Here is a 9114-nt window from a genome sequence, read left to right on the forward strand (position 1 = left end):
GATCTTAACTAAGGAGCATCACACACCTGTTGACGGGAGGATTTACGCCTAAAACCAAAGTCCATAAAGTTCCCAAACCAACAAGTCCCCCTACGTTTTGACCTCTACCCTGTTGCATACTCACCTTTTTAACAACGTAAAATCTGTTTTTCAAAAAGCAACAGAGCAAAAATAGTAATAGTAGAAATAGCAATTTACTAGAGGCTGCTTCTTGCTGGGTCGCATCCACCTGCGACACCATCTGTCATACTTCAACTCACCACTAGATGGCGATAGTAGCGCGATAATAAATGGAAGAACACGACCAGGTCCATGAACCTGTTTGTCAGATGGCATAACATTGATTTCATGAGGTGAACATTAATTATTGAGCTCTTAAATGCAAAATGCATATTCATGTGTGCATTATACCCACTTACAGAGAGAGAGAGAGAGAGAGAGAGAGAGAGAGAGAGAGAGAGAGAGAGAGAGAGAGAGAGAGAGAGAGAGAGAGAGAGAGATGGAGGGAGAGAGAGAGGGAGGGAGAGAGAGACAGACAGAGACATAGGTGCTGGTCATATAATTAGAGTATCATCTCAAAAAGTTGATTTATTTCAGTAATTCCATTCAAAAAGTGAAACTTGTATAATGTATACATTCATTCCACATAGACTGATATATTTCAAGTGTTTATTGCTTTTAATTTTGATGATTATTACTGACAACTAATGAAAACCCCAAATTTAGTATCTCAGAAAATTAGAATATTGTGAAAAGGTTCAATATTGAAGACCCCTGGTGCCACACTAATCAGCTAATTAACTAAAAACACCTGCAAACACCTTTAAATGGTCCCTCAGTCCAGTTCTGTAGGCTACACAATCATGGGGAAGACTGCTGACCTGACAGTTGTCCAAAAGACGACCATTGACACCTTGCACAAGGAGGGCAAGACACAAAAGGTCATTGCTAAAGAGGCTGGCTGTTCACAGAGCTCTGTGTCCAAGCAAATTAATAGAGAGGCGAAGGGAAGGCAAATATGTGGTAGAAAACAGTGTACAAGCAATAGGGATAACCGCACCCTGGAGAGGATTGTGAAACAAAGCCGATTCAAAAATGTGGGGGAGATTCACAAAGAGTGGACTGCAGCTGGAGTCAGTGCTTCAAGAACCACCACACACAGACGTATGCAAGACATGGGTTTCAGCTGTCGCATTCCTTGTGTCAAGCCACTCTTGAACAAGAGACAGCGTCAGAAGCGTCTCGCCTGGGCTAAAGACAAAAAGGACTGGACTGCTGCTGAGTGGTCCAAAGTTATGTTCTCTGATGAAAGTACATTTTGCATTTCCTTTGGAAATCAAGGTCCCAGAGTCTGGAGGAAGAGAGGAGAGGCACAGAATCCACATTGCTTGAAATCCAGTGTAAAGTTTCCACCGTCAGTGATGGTTTGGGGTGCCATGTCATCTGCTGGTGTTGGTCCACTGTGTTTTCTGAGGTCCAGGGTCAACGCAGCCGTCAACCAGGAAGTTTTAGAGCACTTCATGCTTCCTGCTGCTGACCAACTTTATGGAGATGCAGATTTCATTTTCCAACAGGACTTGGCACCTGCACACAGTGCCAAAGATACCAGTACCTGGTTTAAGGACCATGGTATCCCTGTTCTTAATTGGCCAGCAAACTCGCCTGACCTTAGCCCCATAGAAAATCTATGGGGTATTGTGAAGAGGAAGATGCGATGCGCCAGACCCAACAATGCAGAAGAGCTGAAGGCCACTATCAGAGCAACCTGGGCTCTCATAACACCTGAGCAGTGCCACAGACTGATGGACTCCATGCCACGCCGCATTGCTGCAGTAATTCAGGCATAAGGAGCCCCAACTAAGTATTGAGTGCTGTACATGCTTATACTTTCCATGTTCATACTTTTCAGTTGGCCAACATTTTTAAAAAAAAACTTGTTTTGTATTGGTCTTAAGTAATATTCTAATTTTCTGAGATACTGAATTTGGGGTTTTCATTAGTTGTCAGTAATAATCATCAAAATTAAAAGCAATAAACACTTGAAATATATCAGTCTGTGTGGAATGAATGTATACATTGTACAAGTTTCACTTTTTGAATGGAATTACTGAAATAAATCAACTTGTTGATGATATTCTAATTATATGACCAGCACCTATATATAGAGAGATCTATATATCTATCTATCTATCTATCTATCCTCTATCTATCTATATGTCCTCTATCTATCTATCCTCTATCTATCTATCTATCCTCTATCTATCACACAGGGTGACCCCACTAGTAGTAGCGATGCTCTAGTTATGTCCAGTCCAGTTCTGTCCGTGAGTGTGGATTAAAATTCTGTGTTTGGTCTGTGGTGGTTGATATTTCTCAGATGCATTAATATGCTTGCCTTGCTGTGGGATCATGTGATGTTATAAGGGATTGGGACAGTCAGATTGTGCCTGGAAAATCAATAACTGTCATTTATGCAGTGATAAAGCAGATACCTTTGATAGCTCCATCTCTAGGTTTACACCATTACTGAGATTTTCCCAGGAGACCATAGCTCCGTGGTCTGCACTGCAGTCTGCACTGCAGTCTCCTGAAAAATAGATAGATAGAAGGAGAGACATGTGGAGAGTTATGAGGAAGACTGACGGAGAGAGGGAGCTGGCCATCTGGGGAAATTAAGTAAAAGACTACGGCCCAAATTATATGAATGAATGAAAACCTTTATTGTCCCCAATGGGGAAATTCTGTTGTCAAACAGCTCAGTTAGGGCAGACAGAAAACACTCAACAAATAAATAAATAAAACAGTGCAGGCTCAATAAGTGCAAGATAAAGTGCTCAAGTGCATGTAGTCCAAGTAGCAGTCTTAAGCTCTCAGCTCCAGGTCTCCCCCACCCTGCAGGGCCTGGTTGTAGAGTCGGAGTGCAGCTGGAACAAAGGACTGTCCAAATAAGTTTGTACTTTGACGGGGGAGAACAAATCTGTGGCTGAACTTGCTCCTCATCCCCGCCAGCTCGCAGTACATCGAGTGGGAGGGATTGGCCAGCATGGCCGCCAGTTTTTTCCCCATCCTCTGTTCTGCCACCACCTCTAGGCTGTCCAGCCCGGTCCCCACCACAGAGCTGGCCTTCTTCACCAGTTTGTTTAGCTTCGCAGCATCCCTGGCACAGATGTTTCCACCCCAGCAGGCCACGGCGAAGAACAGAACGCTGGCAACCACCGACTGATAAAACATTCGCAGCAGCTTGTTGCAGACGCCGAAAGACCTCAGCCTTCTCAGGAAAAACAGTCTGCTCTGCCCTTTCCTGAGAAGAGCCTCGGTGTTGTCAGTCCAATCCAGTTTGTTATTAATTTGTACTCCCAGGTACCTGTAGGAGTCCACCCTCTCGACTTCCACCCCCTTGATGGTGATGGGGGCTGGGGTCCTTCTCTTCCTCCTAAAATCCACCACCAACTCCTTTGTTTTGCTGGTGTTAAGCAAAAGGTAGTTGGTGTCGCACCACTGCACAAAGCTCTCCACCAGGGCCCTGTACTCCTCATCCCTGTCGTCTGTGATGTAACCGACGATAGAGGAGTCATCAGAAAACTTCTGCAGGTGGCACTGGTCGGAGCTAAACTGGAAGTCGGAGGTATAGAGGGTGAAAAGAAAGGGTGACAGAACAGTTCCCTGGGGGGCACCGGTGTTGCACACCACCACCTCAGACTGACAGCCCTGCAGTCTCACATACTGACGTCTGTCTGTGAGGTAGTTGTGGATCCAAGCCGTCAGGGAGTCCTCCACACACATCACTGCTAGTTTGTCAGCCAGCAGTGATGGCTTGATGGTGTTAAATGCACTGGAGAAGTCGAAGAACATGGTCCTCACCATGCTCTGTGGCCTCTCCAGGTGTGTGTAGGCCCTGTGCAGCATGTAAATTATGGCATCCTCCATCCCAATGCTCTACACTGGAAGCGTCAACCTCGCCTTACCTCAGCGGCGTGTGAGTTTCATTTAGGCGCCCATGCTAATGGGCTAGAGCCACATAGCCCGCGTCAGAGGCGCTCTCACGTGCACCTCATGCTGGCTCCTCCGACTCGCTTGCTATAGAGTCGGAGTCTCGCCTATTTTTCACGTGTGAGGCCGACGTGAAAATTATCTTAACCAGCAACATAGACTACAGTTTCAATGTCTACATCTAAATATGTCTAACTTTTTTTTTAAATCAATACTTCCGCTATCTGTTTCAAAGCAGAAACCCCAGGTAGACTATAGGCCTAATCATATTATGTTAATAAGTTAAAAGAACATCATGCCCCATGAAGGGCAGTATTTTTCCAGTGATTTCTCCCTCTCTCTCTGTGTTCGGTAGTTCGGTTATTCTCTTGCCACGGCAACATTGTGACAGTATACATTTCCATCTTGCTTATGTTGAGATCGAAGTCGCATGAAATGACATGTCGTTGGCACGATCGCAAAATATTAAAACCAATAACATTCCTGTGGAAATGGACATGCTCTGAATAATTGTCCACTACTCTTTCTACCGTTCTCTCTCTTGCTCACACACACATAAACACTTTCTCTTTGCTTCTCTCTGTGTTTCCCTGTCTGTGTGTGCATGACTGCGTTTTGCTTATAACCATTGCACTTTTCGAATCGCTCATTAAGGATGGATGACAGTAGAAACTGAACCCAGAACTATTCATAGTGAAATAGTTTGGACTATTGTAACGGTCTCCTTTCTGGTCTTCCGAAGAAAGCGATTGGCCAGCTGCAATTAGTCACAGCGAGAGTTTTAACCAAAACAAGCAGACAAGCTCATATAACTCCTATTTTAGAGACTCTACACTGGCTTCCTGTTAAGTTCAGGATAGATTTCAAGATCCTTCTGCTTGTTTATAAAGCTCTCACTGGCACAGCACCAGAATATCTGAAAGACCTTTTGCTAGCATATCAGCCCAATAGAGCTCTCAGGTCTTCTGATGGTGGTTTTCTCTGTGTACCACATGTGCAAAAGAAGAGATTTGGTCAATCTGAATGTACAAAGATAGGCCTGGCTGTAGCAGCTGTAGCAGCTGGCTGTAGCAGCTACTGTAGCAGCTGGCTGTAGCAGCTACGCAAAGTTCTGCAAAATTCTGCCACGCACACACAGCTAACGCAGCCAGTGTAATTTGGGCATAACAAGGTGCAAGGCATTTGTATTTTGAGTGGACAATTTAACCAGACAGATTAACCTAAACTACTCTTATCCTTGAAAAGTAGTTAGATAAGTAGTCAATTGCACTTGGAAAAGACTGCAAATGAAGCTTAACTGATTAAGTTAAGGCAACGTATTTAGAAGTGTGCCCCACCTTGAAGGAAGTCAGAGAGCAAGCTCAACCGCGCCTGAATGGGCTGGTCCAGGCAGGACTGAGGGGTCTCCACTCCCTTCCTGTTAGGGAGAAAGCTATCAAGAAAGACAAGCACAACACACAAGATCATCTGCACAAAAAGACCCAGATACATGGCTGACTGCTGTGCAGATACATCAGAGAGAATGGAAGCCACACACATCCCCCCAAAAACACACATACAGTGGGGTGCAGAAACTTGGGCACCCCTGGTTTTAGTGTCTGTTACAATTAATCTCCAAGTGATTGAAAGCAAACCTGAAAGTTAAACATGACACCTTTCTGCACATTTTAAAGAAAGGTTTCTTTTTATTTCAATGTTTTGTTTTTCTCATTTCTCATTTTAAAAAAAGGAAAAGGGCCCTGTGCAAAGGTTTGGGAACCCTTTTGGATTATTCTTTGTTACCTTTTGAGAAGAGGATTACTAAGGCCCAGACCAAGGTGATTCAGTCGTTAGGGCTTCAATGAGTCAGGTGAATATAATTCCAGGGTTGAACTATATATTCTGAAGTAACTCCATGCCTTCTAAAGCCTGACTGTGGTGGCTGTTGTGTCTGGAGTTAAAAACCATGGGTTCCTCTAAACAGTTGTCCAAGGATATCAGAATGAAGACAGTTCACTTCCACCATCAAGGAGAAGGCTACAAAAAACTCTCGCAACGTTTCAAACTACCCATTTCCACTGTCAGAAACATCATGAGAAAATGGAAAATAAATGGAACAATTGAAGTCACGGCAAGATTTGGAAGACCAAGAATGGCCCGAGATCTGGTGAGAAATGCTCAGAAGAGCCCACACATCACTGCAAAAGAGCTGCAAAAAACAGTAGCAGACACCGGTCTAGTTGTTCACAGGACAACAGTACAGCGTACCTTAAACAACAAAGACCTACATGGCAGAGTTGACAGATAGAAGCCTTTCCTACGACCTCAACACAAAATGAAGCGTCTGAAGTATGCAAAAGAAAACCTTGAGAAATCTGAAGCCTATTGGAACAATGTGCTTTGAACTGACAAAACCAAAATTGAACTTTTTGGCCACAACCAAAGAAGGTATGTTTGGAGAAAAGGGTGAAGCATCTGTAGAGAAGAACAGAAAGACTCTTAGCTGGCTACAGGAAGCATTTGCAAGCTGTTATAGTTGCCCGAGGAGGAGTTACAAAGTACTAGCTGACAGGGTTCCCAAACTTTTGCACACAGCCTTTTTCCTTGTTTTATTATTTTGAAATTGTAAAAAGAAAAACCTAAATTAATCTGGCTTCAAAATGTGATGAAATGTGTCATGTTTAACTTTGTACCATTTAGAGCTTAGGTTTGCTTCTTTTTAAAGATATTAATTGTAAAAGGCATTTTGACTAGGGGTGGCCACATTTTTGCACCCCACTGTAGGAATTTAATGTAAAATATAACCAAGCACATTCGCTTTACTCACAGGTTATGCATTAATCTCAGCAACAACAAGCCATCTTGTAACTGATTGATTTGTAGCAATGGTTGGTCCAATTTCAAGCTGTTGATCTGGAGATGAGAAAAAGGTTTGAGTCTGCATGAACAATTATCAACTACTAGAGCTTGCTAGCTATGGCCTGTGCCATGTCATATCAAATAGTAAGCTACAGCATTTAGCCTAACTTCTTACTTACCCACTCCAACAGGACCAACACTTTGTCTTCCTCTAGTTCCATCTTCACGACTATCGTCCACTGCCAGGCTGAATGGGGAAACATGTCAACAACACAACAGCAAAAAAGAACAACATGTCAGTCCTGATACACACTTTCCAAGTGCAGATAACTAGCTCCGTATTATCTCGCAACAACAACATTTTAAATACTAGCTAGCTACTTTAGCAGGCTAATAGAATAACAATAGTAAACACAAAGTATGTAGCTAAGCTACCAATGACTTAGTTAGACGAATAATGATTTGTAAATGAAAATTCAAATGTAGCTAGTTAGGAATCGCATACATTGGCTTTACATAGAAGCGTTACGACTTTTTACGATACATTTGCCTCAAAATTGGAGCCAGCCTGCTACTTACTTGCGACGTCAACCGTGTTACCACTAACAACCTCCTCGACGGACTGTTGACTTGACCTGGGTTGAGGTCTGATTCACGGCAGGCCATTCCACCCTCTCCACTCCCAAAGTGGCTCTGTGGGGGCGAGCGTTGTCATCCTGGAGGATGGAGTTAGGTCCCAGAATCTGGAGATATGGGATCGCCACTGGCCCCAGAATATCATTCCTGTCAATTAGGTGCCATTCATGTGCCAGTCACACACCTGTGACTGACATACACCTGCCAGCAAAACGAGAGTGAATACCAACAGAAGAATATTGCAGGGGATTTTGGCAAAAAATGTTGGCCCGCTACCCACACGTTTAGCTGTGTTACTCATTCCACGAATGCATGGTCCTTACAAGTTGTACCTCGTTGTAAAGGTGACTAATCAGGCTTTCCAACGATATAAAATACAATTAGGACCATCTTGATTGAGGCCATTCCTTGAAAAGAGGATTTAAGTCATTAGTTTGTCATAAATTGAATCAAATTAGTGAATAATGGACTCACATGGTCTGGAAAGTCCTTTTTTTTCCATAGATAAGGTTTACCTAACCATATTTATTTGGTGCTATAATGAACAGATGCTTAAAACGAATAGCTGGGGCTCAAATTTATAGATTAAACAATTCTAGCTGTTATTGTTAAAATCAGAGGGTCAGATTGATAGTGGTTTCATACTGCCTCCTGGTGGATCTCACCATTCTTCACCGTCAAAATAACACACCTGCCATTATACACACCATTTGACTATACTATATATATGTATAACATATGTCTCCCTAGACACACTGTATATGTATATGTATAACATATTTCGACATATGGAAATAAAACTACAAAATGAAAAGTATATGAGGGCTATAATAAGTCATATAAGAGTCACATCAGAGTTGATTGGTCCTATGCACAGGATAGAGGTTGTAAACTGTACAATAACCTGTCAGGGTTGGAGTTATAAGCTGAGCTTTGTGGGGGTCTCCAAAATAACAGTGTGAAATGTTCTCATGCACGCGCGCGAGTCATGCCCACACAGCGATGGGACTTAGGAGTTTTAATGAGCCATAGGCTACTCATTTCACCACATCAACACCACCACATGAAACAACAGCTAGAAGCGATAGTCACGGGTATCTCGGCCAATAATGTTGTTGTTTTTGCTATACAGTCCATTCACTTTCCCTGTTAGCACGACACATTGTCCACATCTCCATTTCCAGTGACATCGCATCTGACATAAATAATCATGCATGCTCGTCCATGAATTGTGCTTTCATCTAATGTTATGCTAATACGAGAATCAAGTGATTTGACATTAGAAATGAATTTGTTTTTCATCTATTGTGCAATGTGCTCTACAATCTGGTCACATGAATGATCGGTGAGTAGGGCTGACTGTCATCTCATTTCTGCTGCCCTGAACGAACCAGCTGTCTCCCTATTATATATATATATATATATATATATATATATATATAATAATAATAATAATATAATAATAATTATAATTATATATATATATATATATATATATAGACACACTGGAGGGGAGTTCTGCTACTTTCTTCGGAAGCACTTGGTTTTATTTGAGCTCTGCTACTTCAACAGTTTCAACGTTGGGTGTCATAACAGGGCAGCTGAATTCAAGTTTGGTTTCTTGGATGAAAACACGAAACTTTCCAGGCT

Source organism: Nansenia antarctica (genome assembly GCF_963989245.1).
Source record: "Nansenia antarctica genome assembly, chromosome: 14".
Taxonomy (NCBI): Eukaryota; Metazoa; Chordata; class Actinopteri; order Argentiniformes; family Microstomatidae; genus Nansenia; species Nansenia antarctica.